The sequence below is a fragment of the Semicossyphus pulcher genome, unplaced genomic scaffold, assembly GCF_022749685.1.
Source record: "Semicossyphus pulcher isolate SPU_LCO1_2020_fin unplaced genomic scaffold, fSemPul1.0.p SCAF_5, whole genome shotgun sequence".
Taxonomy (NCBI): Eukaryota; Metazoa; Chordata; class Actinopteri; order Labriformes; family Labridae; genus Semicossyphus; species Semicossyphus pulcher.
This window is the reverse complement of record NW_027211726.1, coordinates 23414338-23435229: the sequence shown is the minus strand read 5'-3', so window position 1 is coordinate 23435229 and position 20892 is coordinate 23414338. Positions and strand designations below refer to the sequence as shown.

Below are 20892 nucleotides of genomic sequence, written 5' to 3'. Positions count from 1 at the left end.
TCACCACTGTGTTACAACAATTGTAAGCATCTGGGGACTGAAGACACTAATTGTTAAAGCCCCTGGAAACCCAAATCCACAAAATCCTTCTCACTATGCAATTTAAAGTCAAGCATGTTAAAAGTTTTAGAAATGACTTTTAATCCAAACTGGAGTTATTGCCATTCTTACTTTGTTAACTTCCCTGACGCTGGGGTTACATTGGGTGTGGTCAGTGAAGATATTTATGTCGTCATAAATTTTCTCGAACCAATCGTGAAATAATCAACAGCAGTTGCCCCGCCCTCACAGGTGCAATAACACTTCTGGACTCCGATCAATCCCTCTCTCTGAGTCTTCGCTAACTCGTGTCCACATACCTTGAACATCTCTGCACATACCTGTTGCAGTTACTCATCTAACGCTCGCCTTTTTTCCCCATCATGCCTGTGTGTGCTGTCCCCGGGTGCACATCCACCATCTGAGATGACAACGTGTCATTCTTTTATTTTCTAAATGCGGCACACTTGGAGAAGCAGCAGTGTTTGCGCCACATACATTTAATGAATTGTTGCAGCCGCTGCTTCAGAAGTTGTAATTGAACGACTCTTTGGAGATTTCCGCTGCAAATCAACGATCGTCCATCCTCTCCTCATTGAGGAAGACAACTGAAACAGTGAACTCGTAAAGTCTTGGCAACCACATAAACAACAGCGGGACCAGTTTACTTCTAATGGCAAAAGAGGGTCCGCTCCGCATCGCTGACATCGGCATACATACGCAGTGTAAACAATCCACGTGCCCATATCAGCTGTGCTCTCAGTATCAAACTTTCAGCTCCCTGGCGAATTCCCTCAAGCAAGGTGCACAATATTATACTGAAATGAGGAGATATTGTCTGTCTAACTCCGTACGTCCCTAATGTAAATACATTGATTGTCGCGCTATATATATAAAGCTTATAAAAGGAGATGTCATTTGGTAACGATCGATCGTTTAGATCGCTACGTCATTAATAACGTCCCTCGTGCACACGCGACTCACGTGCTGTGAGAACTGAATTGCGAAAGAGAAAATATGTAACTTTTGTGACTTAATTAAACAGACTGCTGATGAAGACAGTCAACACAGCAGACAGAGAGGCAGACAGAAGTGGGGGCGGGGGGGTTGAGCGGGGCCAATAGTGGTGCAGGGAGCAGGGGTGCAGGTGTGTTGGGGGACTGAAGCAAAGTGATCAGATTAAAGTAGTTTGTGAATTAAAACTTAATGAGGTGAAGAAGAAAGCACAATTAAAGTGTGGAAGTAAGAAATAACCATCTAGAAAGAGGGTCAGTCTACATGTTATGTGCTTCTCACAGAAATCAATGATATATGAGATTAATTGAAATCAATTAATTACAAAGCCTGTAATTAATTAGATTCATTTTTTTAATCACCTGACAGCAATAGTTTTGATATGATGTGCACATGCGCACATACCTGGGTGGTACAACACCCTCTACCCTGTTGCTGAAAAAAATCCTAGAGGAAACACTGCTTTCCCATGCGCCATTGTTGTGTTGACAGTTGCCATGAGAACTCGGACAGGCGGACCCCGGCAGGTGTCAATCAACACGGGAGCTGCCACACCTACACAGTCCTGAGAAATTGTCTGCACAGCCAAACGAGCTGTTTTTCAAGAAGATTTTCTAGTGGTTCTGAACGTTTATTTTCACTCAGATTTTTGTGGATGCTTTATGACACACTCGCAACTGATATCATATATGCATTTTTGCTATTTCAAGCTGAGTTTCCAGGGGCTTTAATAAAGTATTGAAAGTGGAATTTTTTCCCATTCTTGCTTGATGTACATCTTAAGTTGCTCAACAGTGCGGGGTTTCCGTTGTCATATTTTGCGCTTCACAATAATACTTTATTTTACCAGTCCACAGGGAAAATGCAAGGTGACTGGATACACGAATACCGAAGAGTGTCTTTTCCACTTCTTGATTGTTGATCAACTTTGTCATCCATGTTTGTTTTTAGTCACTTTTACAAGTTTTACATGTTAGATATGTTTTCGTCAGTAACAGTGCTGGTACTATAGCACGAAGCAGTACTCTTTATAATAGTGTCTCTATAATGTATTAACAGACTAATAAATGAGCAAGCATTTTGCATTACAGGCAAGGAAAAGCTTCCTTTATATTACAGCTTCATAAGATAGAGATAGCTCTTTAGTAAAGTGCTTACAATGAAGTATTGCCGTCTTATTACCATAGTAATATCGAGATAAAAGGTTGGTACTAACAATGGGTATAGCTGGTTATATAAGAAAGGTAAATAACCTACATTTCAGGATAGAATTACCCAGATATACCCATTGTTAATACCTAGCTATTATCTGGCTACTAATTTGATATTACAGGGTATTAGTTAATAATACCACTTTATTATCAAACAAGTATCCTACTATTACTATGATATCAATAAGCTGTAATATAAAATGCTACATTTAAAGCAAGCATATGTGAAAGCAGACCTGTGTTAATAATTTGCAATACCAAGATTGTGATTCATGCTAAAATAAAGCTATCGGTAACGTAAACTGAGGAAGAGTTTTTAAATCAGGGAATGGACACCCAACAATAGCCACCGCTGTTTTGGCAAAAAGGCTGAGTTCATTCAATCCCCAAATTAAGTTTTTTTTTTTTTTTTCAAAGGCTGTCCCATTTCGAAGGCCTCTTCAGATGCGGGCGGACAAATGCGTCCTCCTTCCTTTCTCAGGCCCAACGTTTCTCGAGATTCACTGCACACGAATTTAAACGATATTGCGGACTCAAAGTTTTTGGTTTCAACTCAGTATAATAGCAATAGCAATGTAAAAAAAAAAACATCTATAAAATATTAGGTTAAGTTACATGACATAGTTATGATAGCTAGTTAGCCCGCTAGCTACCTGTTGATTTGGTTTGGGAACAGCAGCCCCTGAATTGACACACAGATTTAGTCTCACTTTTAACTGTTGAACTATTCTGAAGGGGTCCTGACACATAATTTTCATGTTTTTAAATAAGACCATAAACATATATACACCATACTCTTTGATGTATTTATTTAAAAGGGACCCGGCATTAATCCACCATGAGCAAGTACTTGATAAAGGGGGCCTTTTAAGAGGCAGAAACCTTTAGAAGAACCACACTCATTGGTGTGACCTGATGGGCAGAGAAAGTGGGTTAGAGGGAGAGGCAGAAAGAGAGATGGATATAGACAGAAAGACAGGTAGACTGACAAACAGACAAATCCGAATTCAGTATGTGATCATATTAGTTTTATGTGTATAAGTCTGTTGCATAACTCTTTTATGTGCCTTAAATGAAAACCTCCCTTAAAAAGGTTTACCTAAAATGTTGAAACTCAGTGGGAAAAACACATATGATCACTGCTCTGGAGACAAATCTTTGTTGGACAACTTTAATGACTTTGTGACTAATATTAGGGAACAGACATTGGTGCAGCACATGAAGAGGTGATTTAATGCTCTGCATGTTGTTAGCCTGGCCCTAGCTTCACCTCAGGGCTCTGCAAAGCTGTCATGCAGTCAAAGCTGCATTTGATGATTGCACAAGCACATGTATTATGTTCTGTAATGCTCACCAGAGGGACAGATTAAAAGACAGAAAGTGTGAGTGTGTGTGTGTGTGTGTGTGTGTGTGTGTGTGTGTGTGCGTGTGCGTGCAGTGAGAAAAAGACAGGCGCTTGTAGAAGAAGAAAGATAAAGACAGAAGGAAGAGTAATGGGTGATTGAGACAAAAGCAGATGAGGGGAGAGTTTAATGTGTCCTGTCATGGCTCATCATTACAGGGAGCATCAAGGGAGCAATGAAGCCCATATGCCAGCTAATACATACTAATGCTCACACTTCACTGTACAGCCACCATCAAAGCCACAGGACACAGACGTGGCATGTGCACTTTATGGCAGTTATTAAAAGACAAGAGAAAAACAGGATTTCAAAGATGTACTACGGTTACAGTGTGTAATTTTTGATGTTCTTATGTGCTGATGTTGATTTCAAGCAATGTAATTAGTCAAAATAAAAATTGACACATTGTCTTTAGTTGTAGTTGCCTGCATTGTTTTTGTCTTATCAGGAGCTAAATGTCCTGATGGTTTGACTTTAAGGGCCCTATTTAGACGGCGGAAGGCGCACAGTCTAAAGCACAGCAGTGATTTAGGGTGTGTCTGACGCACTTTTGCTAGTTAGGCGGCGCACAACCTGGGTGAAAACCGAGGCGCAAGGCGCAGAAAAAAACACAGGGACTGTACAATATGTCGAAGCATGGATTGATGTTAAAGCCACAAAAGTGATCCCACTGCCCAACAGAAACGAAAATGAAAAGAGTAATGCTGTGTACATTTACGCACGAGGCACAGTGTTAATGATTAATGATAAATGAAGTCTCCAGACGGACAGGATCTTATGTTTATTAAAGTTCTGCATGCTGACCATCAAAAAAAGGTAGGCTTTAAATGTTTATTTACTTGTTTCTGCTAGATCACATGGCTGTATTCTCGTGCGTAATGGAGACTGGACAGTGTATTAATATCTGTGGGCACAATTGTCGGTGCCACAGGTAGTTATGTTTGAGTATGGTAATTAATTTACCTCCTAGTTGCGTGTGTCTCGGTTTCTGCTGTATTATAGAGAACATGCGTCTGAATGAGTGCACATTATGGAGAGCTTTGCGTCGGTCTCAGTAGTTTTTGGCCCATGCGCGCCTGGAGCAAGAACCTTCATAAGGTGAAGCAGGTGTGTGTGGAGAGCTTGTCCACGTCTTCCTGCACTTCTCAGCAGATCGGTAACAGACCAAAAGCAGTATCATGATTTAAGGAGGCAAGGGAAACCAAAGCTTGCAGTCTTACGTTTTTTCACCGTATCTGCAAACACACTGCTTTTTCCTTAGGAGTAGAAGCGCTGCCGTGCGTCCCTATGTGAGTGACAAGCAGACTCGTGTTTTAAACTCGCCGATGTATGTCTATAGTGCGCCCTCTAAATAGCAAACACAGATTGAGCCATAGACTTTAGACCAGGTTTTTGTTGGTCTAAGGGCCGGTCGCTTTCTGCGTCCTCTAGATAGCAACGTGCCACCCATTTGCCTAACCACACCTCATATCAAAACCAACACGCCCATGGGCGCCAATGGTGGCGCAAGATCACTTGCTATTTACACAACGTGGGCGCTGATCGTGAAAATGAAGACTATGCCGGGTGGAAGATAGTAATGTCACTTGCGCTGCCCGCTTTGACGCTTTGCGTTGGGTGGACGATAGGGCCCTAAAACAGTTTTCAAATCTGTCTTAGTTGTATGAACATCATACAAACCCAATGGGTTAGACTTGGCCACCTCCCCTGCTTCCAGCTATCAAATGCTTTCTGGGATTTTTTCTTCGCCAAAGTGTGTACACTTTGCCGGCATGCCAAATAACATGGTGACTCAGTTGCAGTTGCTCTATTTCCTCTCTCTTTTTTTGCTCATAAACCATAAATACAAGTGTATCTATCACACAGTGCATGATGATTTCTAACAGGTTTAAATTCATGAGCATTTAGGTTTGACATCTTAGGTGTGCTATTGATTTTCATTTTTACTTATTTTTGTACCTGTGTGTATGTTTGAGAATGTGTATGTGTGAGAGAGAGAAGTGTCAGCGACGCAAACAGTGAATGTCCCCAGTGTCTGGAGGTATTACACTGAAGCGCAGCCATGCATACGGACCTTGGAGGGCCTTTCTGAATCAGTGGGCAGGACCGGAGTGACCTTTTCAACACACATTAAAGCAGGGTCACCTCACTGAGACACAGGTTTGTGGGAGAGCAACACAAAGAGGGGAGGAAGAGGAGCAAAAGACACATGTGGGGTAGGGGTTGCATATAAGTGCCCTCTTCATTATACCTTGTATATGTGCACTTTCATCACCGTATTCCCACATGCATCTGTCTGTAAGTATTTGTGTTCACTGGCTTTGAAAAAATGTATATAATGTACATAGTCACGATATACTGTCAGATAAATTGGGTTGATGTGTTTGGAAGGGATTCAGTGCTGCACTGCAAGTTCAGAAATGTGGTAAGGCAACATTGTACATGCAGAAGAGACCACGAATCTATAAGAGTACTATAGCTGCCCATGTTGTCGTTTTGGATATCAACCTGTGAATCCAATTGCAACACAGGACCTACATTCTTTAAGAGATCTGAATAAAACACATGCATGGGTGCACTTCTCCCACCTCAGCAACAATCTGTAAGAAAACGTCTCAACACATCAAACTCGTGTGTTTGTGCACGGCTTGTATGTGTGTCTGTGTGTGTCTCAGTGCATCAGACCGGTGAAGAGAAGAATAACCCAATTATAGAGACAGTGTGCCTCACAGACAGACAGTGTGTGCATGGGTAGAAAGAGAGATGTGTGTGTATATGGGTGTGTGTGTGTAGGAGAGAAACAAAGAAGTGCAGAGTGAGGTGGATATATTTTGATAAAAAGAACATAGCAAAAAAGGAGGAGAAAAAGTGGAAGAACTATAAAGCGAGAGTGAATAAATGCGGGATGATTTGGATGTGCACTGAACAAAGGTGAGCTAATAAAAATACAAGCCCTTGAAAACTCTAATATGTGAGGAAAACTCAAATATTGAAATATTTGGATTTATTTAAATGAGGAATCCTGAGGGTGGTGATGCACCGTGCACACCTCAGCTTGTGTACCCTTCCCTCTGCATTCTTTTTTCTTTTTCTTTTTGTACATATTTTTGGGGAGGTTGGGGGTGGGTGTAGCCCTGAACCTGACAATTTAGAGGATGCTGTTGCATAGCAACAGACAGCAGCCGGGTACCTAAAAAGTAAAAAAAAAGCAATGCTGTTTAGCTTGTTAAATATTCTCTGCCTGCCAAGACAGCATTCAAAGCCAAATATGTTTCAAATTGAAGACCAGATTTAGAAATGCAGATTTAAAAAGCACATAAGGTAGAAGCTGTACACAAACCAGCAGTTCATCAGATTTCTTCTCCAAACTGTCTTTATTGGCAATTTTATCTGCAGAATATCAAACACAGACATGAATACAGCATTTATACAAAAAGTGATTGCATCTTTAGAGAATGGACAGTTGGTTATGATGTAATATTCAATATGATAAAATTATGAGTTTGACAGCATCAAGTCAGATATTTCACATGAAAGGCCAATATTGAGTTCAAATATTATCTAAAAAGCCCATACACAATGGGGAATTAGAATATGAAATGCCATTTGTGTGTTTGTGTGCTTATAACATGCACATAGGATCAAAGTCAAGGTGTTCTGTCAAATAACAGATAAATACAAAGCAATTTCCCCTTGAGTTTATTAACATTTCAGTTGTGAATGCCATGAATCCCCGGACACTCGTGTATGCATTTGTGTCATCTGTTCCTCTGTGAGTCCCATGGGTTGGGAGATTTCAATAATGCAATACGCTTTGGTTTGTTGTATGTAAAGTCAGAAATAAATTAAATATACAAAGAAAAACAACAATATTCCTCAAACAAGATTCCTTTTTTATTATACTTCTCCTGTGTACAATGTAGATACATCAGATACATTACCTGCTTTTGAATAATCCATCAAAAACACATTTTTTGCTTACTTTGTTTGTCCATACCCATTCTGAAAATCAAAGCCCTGCTCTTCTGCTAGCTTTTGCCAACTTTGCAGCCTCCCCTTTATCTCCAGCAGTGGTTATTAAGGTTTCTTTTGCACATGAATAGGACAGCCTGCCTCAGGGATATATTGTAAGTGACTGCTGTTGATCTCGCCACCAGTGTTTCTCACAGAGCTGTGAATAATAGATAGGAAAGCTGACCAAAGATAATATGTCTCTTATTGAGGACATAGCTCCTAGCACAAGCTGCATCTTAGAGAATGCTAACAAGGAGCACTTTTTTGTTCTCCCTTTTTTTGCAATGCCGCAGAATGTTCCTTGTTCTGTTGGTTCTCATGCATTTATTAATAACAGAGTTCCTTTCAAAACATCTCTGGATAAGATGGATAACACATTCCTTTTATCATACTCCCTCCCTCCCTCCCTCCCTCCTTCACACACACATGCACACACAAGTGCAGTATATCATACTGATAGTGATGAGCTGTGAAATCGCATGGGAGGGCTGGAACGCAGTTTTGTAGCCTTTCAACACATAAATTTAGGTCACAGAATAGATTATCACCCCACACATGTCAATGTCACACTGATAGATACACAGAATCCCACACCACTCATAAATTACACTTATTATGAAAATTAATGCACTCTTTTAAATTGGTAAATGATCTGTAAATGATGTGCACTGTATATACAGCTCTGTTTCTCTTTCTGCTGTTTTAATATTCCATATCCACTTTCATATGTTTACATTCTATAGAATTCTATACATGTCTGAGTTGGTGTCTGTAAGAAAGGCCTCATTTTTGTATATAACACACACTAGATTCTAAGTTTTATTTTGATGAATTAGAGCCCCGGGTTACCTTATAGAGGGTAAGGTCTGGACTGCAGAGGCTACATCAAAAGGATCCTATAGAAAAAGAAAAAAGACAGACAGCTCTGTCACTTGGTAGAAGCACTCCACTCAAGAATTTCCAGTGTTTGAAGTCAATGACAGCTTTTAGGGATTTGTTGGAGACTGAAGTTTTTTCTATTCCCCCTCTCGCACATAAAAAAGAGGGTGAGTGTGGAGGTCATGTGTGTGTGTGTTTGTGTGTGTGTGTGTATGTGTGTGGACATATCTGAAGGTTACAAAGACATAAAGTATAATATCAGCAACCCTTGGATGCCAATAGTGCTGTTGTTTCTACAGACTTAACTAAATTTCCAACAATTTCATACTTTAAGTTATAATGTCGAATTTCTCAGTTTCATTCTATATGGCGGCACCTGATGGCAATAAAAGGCAATACGTCCCAAATAACCAGACGTCTACAGTTGGCCCCCTTTGTTACAGTTGTAACTTTTGATTTTCCTCGCTGGCGGTCATTTCGCTTTAGTTTGCCTTCATCTGAGCGTCAAGTTCTTTTTCTTTTGATTTTCACTTATTTTTGAAGTTGTATCTGTAGTCATCGACAGCAGCCATAGTAGCCATAGTAGATTACTGTTTACTCAACATTTGCAGAGACCGGAAAAGCGGCTGCTAGCTCTCCCTGGCAGACCAACCACTGCTGGGTGATGGAAAACGTGTCACTAACTGGGTGCCGCTTGTGGTTATTTCCGTGAATGTTGCCACAGACACCCAGTCCATGACAATACAATATACTGCAAATGTAAAGGCTTTCATCAGTGGGCCATAAGCTCAATCAGCATTACCTCATTTGGCGATAGATAGTGATTTAACAGACATTTATTTAAATGAAAATCTTTGAGATTATATCATATTAAAATAACAAAATAAGTTGGTTGTTATTTGCCGATGTGTTGCTATATAATCCGCTGAACAATTTACTGAACCGGCAACCCAATTTTTAAGACAAGGAAACAACAGCTGTACTTTAATTTTAACAAGTAGACACAACCAGAACCACTTTAGATAGGGTTCATCGTCATGGTAAATGTTTGTGGAACATGAATGAAATCAAATACAACATCGAACATCTTGCCCAAGAATTTTCAGGAGCTTTAACAGCATCATGCGGCAAAATGTGAAGCTTATTTTAAGCTTTTTGAACTGACAAAAAAATGCTGCAACTTTTCAGGTGCCTCGTGGAAGTTGCTTTTTTCCACTCAACCTAAAGGTGCCATAAGTTATAAACATTTCTCAAGCCAATTGTTTTAGTATTTTGAATCCTGAATTGGTTACATCCCTGTTTACTAGTTTGTTGTTTTCCTCTACACTGCTTTTGCTGGTGCATGGTTTCAAATCTTGGCCCTTAACAGCCATCAGTGTATTAAAACCACAAACACGTATCTCGTCAGCCACATGCATGTGCATCCTCATGCGTAGGCAAGAGATAAAATGATTGTCACAAGATGGTTGGTAAACTTTTTTTTCCCAGCTGGCAATAATAGCTACCAAAAGACACATTATACAGACACAAAACAAAAAACACTAAAGTAATGGGTGATTGTGGTTCAGAGGTCTGAAGCTATGATAATCAGCACTTTTTTGCTTTGTTAAAGAGTTCCAGACTCATGTCATTGAGTCTGCTGAGACTTGAGCAGACTCATGTCATTGAGTCTGCTGAGACTTAAGCAGACTCAGTGACATATGTGACACAGTAAACAACACTCAGCAGGAAGGGCACGAAAGTACGTTTCTCCTCTAAGTGATGCTCTTCTTTGTTTCAAGTTGTCACTTGTTGTTTTTAGCGTTTCCTGTTTCATTTTGTAGTTCTTGCCCCATGTCAGTCATGTCGAGTTTTACTGCCTTTGTGTGTTTCCCTCCAGTTTGACTGTCTGCCCTACCCTCAGTAGTTTCACCTATTCTGCCTGGACTCTTCTACTCACACACCTGTTTTACATGTCCTTTGTCAGCTCCTCAGCATATAGCCAGCCAGTTGTCAGTTCATTGTGTGTGTTTGGGTTTGCCATGATGCCGGACCCTAACCTGTTTATTTTTGTTCCTGGACTAGTTTCATTCTTCTGTTGCCTGCCATACCTGGATTTTGTAAGCCTTTTCTGTTATCATAAAACATCTTTAATTGTGGAACCCACCTGCCTGCCTGCCTGCATTTGGGTCCAGTTTCCCTGCTCTCCAGTCTTTCATGACAGAAGTAGTAGGTCATTTCTGAAAGAGATATTTTTCATTTTTCATTTTTTCGAAAACATTTACAGTAAGTCTATTAGCATTGCCTTTTCTGGTTCACGCAGCTTGGTTGGGAGGCCAGTCAGCTTTATTTGTTGTAAGTGGAGGTGACAAGCAAGAGGTCTGCCCCTCTCGTCCCAACAGATATCACCTGCACATCAAGGGGATTAGCATCTTATTCCTCAGGTTAAACAAGCAACATCAATGAAGTCCTGGTGTTCTGCATAAACCATGGTCTGCTGAGCCGTTTAAGCAGCAATTTGTGAGTTAAACACTCCAACATCAATTGATTAGCTGGGGAACAGGTAAAGCCTTTAAAGATTCACCTCCTCCTCCTACGATGAGAGGGTTTGAAGGCTAATCCTGACGGGTCCAATTCTGGGGAGAAAAGATGAAGGAAAGGTAAAAGGGAGGAGAGACAAAAAAGTAAGGGAGAGAAAGTGAAGATGACGGCTTCCTCCCACTGGGTTCGGCTCCAGCTGGTGGGAGGTAGAAAAAGAGGAAAATGTGAAGCAACTAAGAATCAGTTTCCATTTCAGTGACTTATTTATTTCTTCCTTTTCTTATTCTTTTTTCTCTCCTTTTTTTTTTTTGTTCTTTTGTTTTTCTCTCCCCTCATTTCCTTCCTTTGTTCCTTAGATGATTATGTACTTACTTCTCCTTTCCTTTCTCTGTTTTCCTGTTTTACTTCTTGGTCTCTCTTCCTTTCCTTCCTCCTTTCTTTTTCTCAATGCATACTTCCCTTTTTGTTTTTTTCCCATTTTCTTTTGCCTTACTTCCCATTGTTCTCTCCTTCTTTTTATCCTTTGTTTTGTCTTTCTTTTCTTCTCTTTCTTGTCCCTTATTTATTTCCATCCCTTCTCCAACTTTGCTTTCTATAAACAAGATTTCCCAAAATAAAGGTCAATAAACATAAGCCCAATTTGTTTGCATCTAACCATCTATTAGAACTGCAGATCCTGGAAAAAAAGCCTGATCAGTGTTTTTCTCTATTCATGCTGATATCAGCTGCCCCCCTTCCCTCCACACCGCACACACAGACACAGAACGGACACACACACGTGCACACACACGCACACACACACACACACACACACACACACACACACACACACACACACACACACACACACAATGTTATCTCTGCTATCGGGTGTTTAGCCAACTCAGAGCTAATCCAGTGTGAACCCACTTTCTGGCTTGTACTCAGCAGTTTGCAAACAGATTTCGAGAACTGACACATCACACACACTCACTCTCTATCTCTCTCTCTCTCTCTCACACACACACACACACACAAACACTGAGGGAGTCAGGGAGTTTGGCCCTGGAGCAGGGAACATCACGCTCCAGTAATGTGATGCTGAGGCAACACTGTGGTACAGTAGTGTGGCATTAACATAAAACATCACAGCACGAGGAGGAGGTAACATGCAGATATTTAGAGCAGTGTGCATGTGATAGCTGTCTGATTAGTCCTCCAGTGAACTCATTGTCCCTACAATAATCTCGCCCACACACACACACACGCACACACACACGCACACACACATATGCATGGCCTTACATTGCCAAAACATGTCCATCCCAAACAGTATAACCGTCTATAATTTTCTTTAAGCAATAAATATTCAGGCATTGCAAAGATAATTTCATTACAGAAGCAAAACTGGAAACTTTTGCAAAAATGAATGTACATATTAAGAATTTATTAAAGCTCCTGTGAGGAATTTTCAGTTTGTGTTTGTGTGCCATACCTCTTATCTCTTGCTCATTTTGTCCTGTACATCCAGTGGTGGTTTTTAACAAAAAGTGGTGGTTTTTAACAAAAAAATCAGTCATATGTGTCACTCACTTTAAATGTTTGCCCTGGAAAACGCAAACAAAGGTCGGTCCTGAGCGGCCGCAGGATCTATCCCCCCATGGAGACCGGACACTGGTGGTGGAGGTTTTGGCTGATGATGTCATCTGAGGTTAATTAGAAGATGAGCTGATGTTGAAGACTGGGCGGTGATGGGGAGGTGGAGGGTCGTACATAAGGACGGCATGAATTTACTGGAGGCAGAGAAAAGTCATATTCAAAAAGGCAGCAGCAATATGATAGGATAACGATGAGAGTGTGCTGCAGAGCTATTGGACAGATGTGACCAGGTGATGAGAAAGCTGATGAGTGCAGTAAAATAAGTGTGAGCATGTGTGAGTGTGAGCAGAAAGGTATGAAATATGAACAAGCAGCATGAACAATATAGTCTTCCTGACTGAACTTACAGTAGAGCTTCATTATAGTTCATAGTACATCACACTGACACGATCACCAATGGTTGTCGATGTTTACACTCTGCATTGTCATAAAAATTGGGCTGTAGGTCAATTTTCACTACCTAGTAAATGTGGATGATGAGCACAGAAAGAAAAGTAGATATAAGTATCAGCATAGTTCTTTTTAAGGCTGTGCTAGAGGATTACCAACAAAGCACATTCGTATGGTAATTAGCTTTGTCTAATGTTCATTTAAATAATTATTACATGTTAAACATTCATCGCTTATCAGCATTTTCCAGAGCACAAAGATAGATTTAGTGCTGGCTTTAACAGTAAGTTTAAAAACAACTTAATTCATAATGAAGTCAAACAGTTTGACTCAATAGCACAAGTGCTGGCCCAGGGCTGCAGTCTACCTGTGTGTGAGATGGTTGTTTCACAAAATCAGCTTGTTTTAATGAGCTACTGCTTGATTGGCAGCGACACAAGTGGGAATAGACTAGATAAAATGCAACGTCCAGAATTTCCTTCTTAAAATAATGAAAAGGTCTGACTAACCTGGCCCATTTTCCCTGTGAACCTGTCCCCAGTTTCGAATTTCAAATTTCCTACAAAAAGCACCAGTATGTTGGGAAAAAAAAACATCCCCAGTGGTCAAGATTACTGCTTTTTCTAAGAACTAAATCATGTTCTAAGACTAGGGTTGGACTCTGCGACACATTCGGATTTTGCATTGAGGAGCATCACTGTTCAATTTCTCCACTTTCCTTGAATGCTCTTTACAATCTTCAAAGTGCTGCTCTGGTCCGATCTCCATCTCTGTCTCTGGTTTTCTCAGGAGACTGGGTATATAAGTCTGCTTGGGTTATAAAAGCTGCAATGTGCCTGGGGAGAAGAGTCTGACATGCGCAACCATTCAGCAAGTGTGAGGGCAAAAATCTGAATGTGCTGTTTCGAAGGGATGACTACAGAAAAACATTAATAAATAAAAAACACACACACATGCATATACTGTATGTTGGGTAGGGACGGTAGGGACACATCCCTAGAAATATCCAGAAATTACTGAATTGTCCCTACTGATAATTTTGTCCAAATTACACTGCACTTACAATCTGTCACTGTAAACAAGGAGTCGCAGTCTACAGTTCATACACTTCACATGTCTCATCATCAATGACCAGTCGGTGCTGTCCATATGCATGCACTCTCTCTCTCTCTCCCTGGGTGAATGCAGTTTGTTTAATGATCATAAATAATAATATTAATTGATATCGCTTCCCTAACGTACAGCGTGACATTTCAATATATATATCATACATATGTATAGGTGGATGACAAACACAAACAACATTTTTCCCCTCATTTGATCTTCCCCCATCCCATCTTTTCTTCTCTCTTCTTCCTCTCCTTTCAAAAGTTTCTATTCCTGGAATCCCTTGAGGCTTCTGAGTTGTTATATGATTATTGTTCAGTCCGTCTGGGCCAACATGAACTTGTTTGCTCTCTCTAGTTCTAACACACACACACATACACCACACACACAATCACGTTGATTGTCATCAGAATAGTGTATATTCCACCTGTTCTCGCTGTGTGCCAACAGTCTGTGCTATTACTGTAAATATATAGCTCAACATCACTGACTCAGTGTTGTGTAACAAACAGATTGACCTGTTCTCCACTGCTTTTCCCATGTTGGCTATTGGTTGATTTCCGCATCTGACTTACCACAGTACAGTGGTCAAAATCCACCCATCCTTCCCTTTCTGAATATAAACTGAAAGAAGAGTGAGAAATATAATTTTTAACAAGCAGTTTATGGAAGTTATAAAGTTAAAATTTTGGTGAAAAGGATTGTTGAGTGGCCTGTCCTTTTAACTGATTTCAAAAAGTGCCACTTTCATTGGATTCTACTCCTTACTCACACAACCTGCAGAGATGATGGGAAAGAAAACTAGGTCAAAACTTAGTATGTGGCTGACCACATCAGTTCAATGTGCGCTTTTGTGGGCAATGTGTTACAAGGACTGTCCTTATGAGGCCGATGACAACATGTGTGAAAGCAGGTGCACGCTGCGCTGATGAGCAGAGTCGCGTCAGTGGAGGTCCAATATGCTGCAACTCTCTCTCTCTAGGGCTCTGAAAGTACTGTCACTCAGTCAGTCAGTCCAGTCCAGGGCTGACCCCGGCGGTCTCCCAATAAACTACAAACAATACATGCTAAGTTTTAATAAACTACCTATACCCCCTTTTTTAGGCACAATTGTTAGCAGTATGACACTGGGCACACACAGGAGAGAAATCAACAACAGGCAACATCTCTAAGGTCCTCCCTGTCGTAGCAGCAATGCTGCTACATAGTCAACTCAAGATGTGACCAACACTCACACACTAATCAATGCAATACACCCTAGGCATTGCTAGGAAATGACCCATGTGTGTAGCAGTGTGACATGCACACACACAAAGACCTTCTCAGACAACTGACAGATTACGCATCACAACACAGCTGATTTGCCCTATGGGTTGACACTCGGTGTCCAGTCCAATCACATTACCCGTCTGCGGCCAAGTAGTATCTGTGCCTGTGCCAAAGTGTTTACATGCTATGGATTCATATAGATATAGTTGTTATTTCCCAGTATTTTCAGCAACATAATTTGTCACTACACTGAAGGCAGGAGGATGGCCTAAACTCTGTTAGGCTTTAATGGAGCCTGCTTGGCCTTAAATAAATCTATGCTTATAAATAGTTGTTTGCCAGAGGCTATTTGAGAAACTCAGATGATATACCGTGGGTCCCTCTTGTCGAGCGTCACAAGCTGAATCCTCCTGAAACTAAGCTGGCCTTCTCCCAACAGATTCTTCATGATCTCTGTGCACAAACACTTAACTCCCTGTGTGAAAAAAAATGCTGGTTTGTCTGTAAACTCCAGTGATGTCAGATGGCTGTTGTTTGCAATGGTAGAGGCACAGCATAAAAGTATCTGGGGGTTTATGGCAGCTCCCACTTTGGATGTCATACAAGAAGTACATTAAAACAAAAGACTGTAGGGAAACAGAAAACCTTAAAAGCCGATGCAAAACACATCCTGTGGTAATGATAAAATGGTGAGATTTACTGTAGGGGAACCATGCAGGCAGGGATGTATGTGCAGATGTAAGATATACACCAGATGGACCTAGACAAATACACATACACACTCAATCTGAGTCTGCTCTGTACTATTTTGGGAGATGAGGAAGAAAACGGTCTGACTTGGCAAATGTACACATGTGCACTAGTGTAGCAGTGGGTCCCTGTACATATGGGGAAGTATAGGGTCTGGCACATGTTTAGTGTGGTGACCCACTTTTCTTTGCATCTGGACCTGATAACTTCCCTGTTCAGCAGTAATAGGAAAGAGATCTAGACAGGGACATCTCTATCTGTCTCTTTCTGGACTGACTTTGAATCTTGGCTGCAGCAGTCCAGAGTTCTATCGATAATCAGGAAGGAGTGTGCTATATGAAATTAGGAACACAGTCTTTACCAACTTGGAGAGAAAGATACACGTACACATAGGCTACAGTAAGAACTGATGCTGTTTTTAATAGCTGCTGATGGTTTTAAGATTTAAATTAATGGTTTACAATTCATGTGGAATGAACCAAAAGCCCTTTCCATCCATTACAGAACAAATAATGTTATATATGATATAGTTATATCCTAGCATATATATGCTATACTATATCATAGCAGTTTTACACATTTTGTCTTTATGGTACTTAATTTGTATTTTTGTTTTGACAATGTAAACGTATGTTTCCAATGCCAATAAAGCTCTTTTGAATTTAATTGATATATGATCTGTGGAATACTACAGAGACTGATCAAATCAACAAAGCCTTGTAGTTGCTGTACTTCAGAATATGAAAGTTATTATACTTACCGCTTTAAACTATGATTTGACATTCATTTTTATTTGCTCCATAAGTCCACAAGATTACAATCCTCATTAATCACTCATAAAAACCTTGGGTTGACATGTCAAGTTGATAACCAGCATTGCGTTACCACTTAGCTATCCTATCCTTTGTTAGGCTTAGTGAAGCCACCTAAAAATAGCCTGGGTATGTTGAATTTACTTTCTAGTACAAGAGGCTCAAGGCAAAGCAAGTTTATTTATAAATCACCATTCATACATAAAGTAATTCAAAGTGCTTTACAGGGTTAAAAACTGAACATTAAGAACATTCATGCTCTTATTAAATAATAAATAAATAATTAATCATATTAAAGTAAATCAAGACCTATTACATTAAGATCAGACAGCTGTACGAGGTGTATTGGTAAAGGGCAGTGAGAAACATAACATTAAGGCTAGCAGGTACAAAGACTCAGCCTTTTATATGAAAGGTGGGTATGAGTAAGCAGATTAATGTAGCATAATAAGGCTGGCTACATATTTGCTATTGGGGCGGCTGTGGCTCAGTGGTAGAGTCGGTCGTCTTTCAATCGCAAGGTTGGAGGTTCGATCCCCAGCTCCCTCAGGCTACATTTCCAAGTGTCCTTGGGCAAGACACTGAACCCCAAATTGCTCCTGGTGATCATTAGTGTATGAATGTGTGTGTGAATGGGTGAATGTGACATGTAATGTAGTGTAGTGTAGCTTTGAGTGGTCGCAAAGACTAAAAAAGTGCGATATAAGTACAGTCTATTTACCATTTATTATACTCTCTACTTTATTTATTTATTTTCTTTTTTTATAGTCTTTTAATAACTAGATAGGGTACAGGTTGAGGCCAGGATTTTGGGACAGAGAGACATAGGTTCATATCCCATCAGTAACATCCATCATTTAAGACAATAACCATTATCAATAAGTACCTAATTGCTAGTGCATATCCCACTTCACAGGGATAGGGAACCTGCCCCTTTCATAGTCACAAAGCAGCCACACCTCTGCCATTAAGAACATACTTATATCCCCTCCCCCTCTAAACAACATGACGTCCAAAAATCATGTGACATGGGTGAAAGCCCCATCCCTTTCATACATTATACTCACAGGCCACTCATCTTCCAAAAAATGGCAAACATCATGCGATCCCCCTTTCATAAATACAAAGCACAGACCACGCCCGTTACACAAATCACGGGTTCCGCTCATTACACAAATCACAAACGCCTGGCCTTGCCCCTTTCATTTTAATTAAACTCACAAGCTACTCCCTTTCCATAAATCACAAACCTCATGCCATGCCCCTCACAAATCTCAAACTGCTGGCTCGCCCCCCAAAACGACAGTAAGACTTGGGTTAACGGCCTAATTAATTAGGATTAATTCATCAACTCTCAACACTTAGGCTGGGCACAATTTAAGTATTGTATTGTCCAATACTCTCCGATCTCCAATACCAAATCATTAAGGTAGTTCAAATCTCAACAGAATCATTCTTTTAGTAAGATACATATCCTGCCCATTTTATTGGGGGGAAAAGGGCATGTTGCTTGTTGTAGGCACATGCCCCGCCCCCAAGCGTCCAGAGGATTCAGTCAACCAGCTACAGATGAAAGACTTTAAAATTGCGTTTATGTAAATGCCTATAGCCCTAGCAACGATTCTGCCAATGTCACAAGGGCAGTACGCCCCACCACATAAATACAAACTTCAGGCCCAGCCCTGTAACAACACAATCAGGGACACATCCTTGTGACAGGATGTACATCATGTACACTGATCTTTATCATTGCATGTTTAATGACTTTGCCTACCTGGCTGTAAACATATTGTGAAATATAATAAGGGGAAATTAAGCTGCTGGTGTGTTTTAGCAACACAGTCTGTAAAAAGCTAATAATAAAATCCAGCATATTTCTGACTAATCACAACTTTTGTAATTAAGAATCATAAGGCCAACGTTGACATTGTTAAAATGTACTAATATAAGTATGTAAACAATATAAACAAAAGTAGGGAGAGCCAGTTTAGCTCAGTGGTTAAAGTGTGCATACCATGTCCAGAGACTCAGTCTTCGTTGCAGTGACCCCAAGCTTGACTCCAGCCCTCATCCCTTTTCTGCATGTCATCCCCATTCTCTCTTCCTATATTTCTGACTCCATCCACTGTCAAATAAGACAAGACAAATAATAATTCATCCATTCAATAAGCCAATAAACGTTTCTGTGCCTTTTTGGAAAATACAGCACTTAGTGGAGTTTTTAATGCGTATTGTGCAATAATTTCCAGTATTTTCCCAAGTAGCCTGTGTCATGTGGATTTCCCCTGCCTGTGCACGCAATACAATTCATCATGTGTTTGCACATCAATCATTTTTAGCAAATTGTGTAAAACACTAAGGACGACTCTCAGCTCTCTAGGACACAACCTCTCAAATAATGCGCACTTTAATTTAATACATTTAGGGGCGGGATTGACACACATCTTTGGTGAGCGATAGATTAATATATATATATATATACACTATATATTTTTTACTCTTTATATTTAATATATACACAGTTTATATAGGATTAAAGTAGTCTGCCGTTTGGCTTTCAGCAAGCAGGTTAACAAGAGGGTAAATTTCAGTGTAGTTAAGTGTATGAACTGAACTGTAGATGGGAGTCCTTGTTTAAAGTGACAGTGACAGTCTCATATGCACAACTTCTCTGCAGGTTAAAAGTGCAACAGTTAGTATATCATCTTATAATTTTTTGACAAAATCATGGGTAGGAACAATTCGGTAATTTCTGTATATTGGTAGGGACATGTCCATCCATACCCAATTATATGCTCTTGGAACAGTGTGAAAAACTGATTCCACCAATGTTTTGTTTGATGGCCCATGATCTCTTGAATCTTAGCGAATCACTTCTTCTAAGATATCCACAGCCATAACACAGGGGTTAGTCCTTCATGGATGAACTGCACAGACTGACAGCTCCCAATAAATCAGGCAGGCTTAAGAGAAGAAATCTAAACTAACCCTCTAAATGCCTGGACCATCTTCAATTTTAAAATCTCTTTGTGAGTTGCTGACCTTACCAGGATACACTGACCTAGCAGGACTTTACTGTACCTTCTTATATACCTGCCTTTTTTTCAGCTCCCTGGGGACTATATCTGTTCACCGAAGGATAAAGACATTGTTAGTATGACCGAGGAATGTTGCTTTAGAGACTTACTTCAACTGCCACATGAAGTCGTCGTGGGGGGGCTCGCTAACACTCCCCAGATCTATCTTCCCTTCTATTGGTATTGATCCATGCTTAGTGTCGATGCTGACACAGGGGAGTAATGATCACAAACAGGCATTCGGACAAACATCGCCAGAACACTGCAGGAATGGACACAATTAGTAAAAGCATACACGCACATATACACACCTGCCTGTACACCAAGTCTGTTGTACAAAATGTTCTCTTTCTGTCCGTGCCGCACTGCAGTGCCTCTGCTACTCTGCTACAGCAAAAAGCACACCCGCAATAAGCTGAATTGAGCTCATTTAGCCACAACAACTGAGCAAGAGATGCCAAACCCTCCCCTTCACACACACACACACCTCATCCTCCAACTCCTCTCCTCCGCCTCCTCTCTTTCTTCCGAAGCTGAAAACAGAGCAGACAGATAAGCAGGCAGCCAGAGACGGACTAATCCTCCCACAGTGAGAGACGTTTCGGATGGTATATGATGGGAATCAAGCAGACAGACAAAAGGAGTGAGGGGATGAGTGAACATATATGTGAAGGCATGAGAGTCAAAAGGGGAAGAGTGAAGCGAAGATAAAGATTAGCAAAATGATGGGGATTAAAGGAATGGGGATTGCATTATTCGTGTGAAATAA

General features: G+C 40.5%; 1 long non-coding RNA gene across 2 annotated transcripts; it reads right to left on the bottom strand.

The window, feature by feature from the left end:
* Positions 1 to 8108: 8108 nt before the first annotated feature.
* Positions 8109 to 20504, bottom strand: LOC138608322 (uncharacterized). Of its 2 annotated transcripts, none has more exons than XR_011309434.1 (3): positions 20435 to 20504; positions 10707 to 12852; positions 8109 to 8577 (listed from the first exon to the last, which is right to left on the bottom strand). It is a non-coding gene; the product is annotated as an uncharacterized lncRNA (long non-coding RNA). The 2 variants fall into 2 exon arrangements; XR_011309433.1 differs by lacking the exon at positions 8109 to 8577 and having other exon boundaries at positions 9717 to 10779; positions 12653 to 12852.
* Positions 20505 to 20892: the final 388 nt, after the last annotated feature.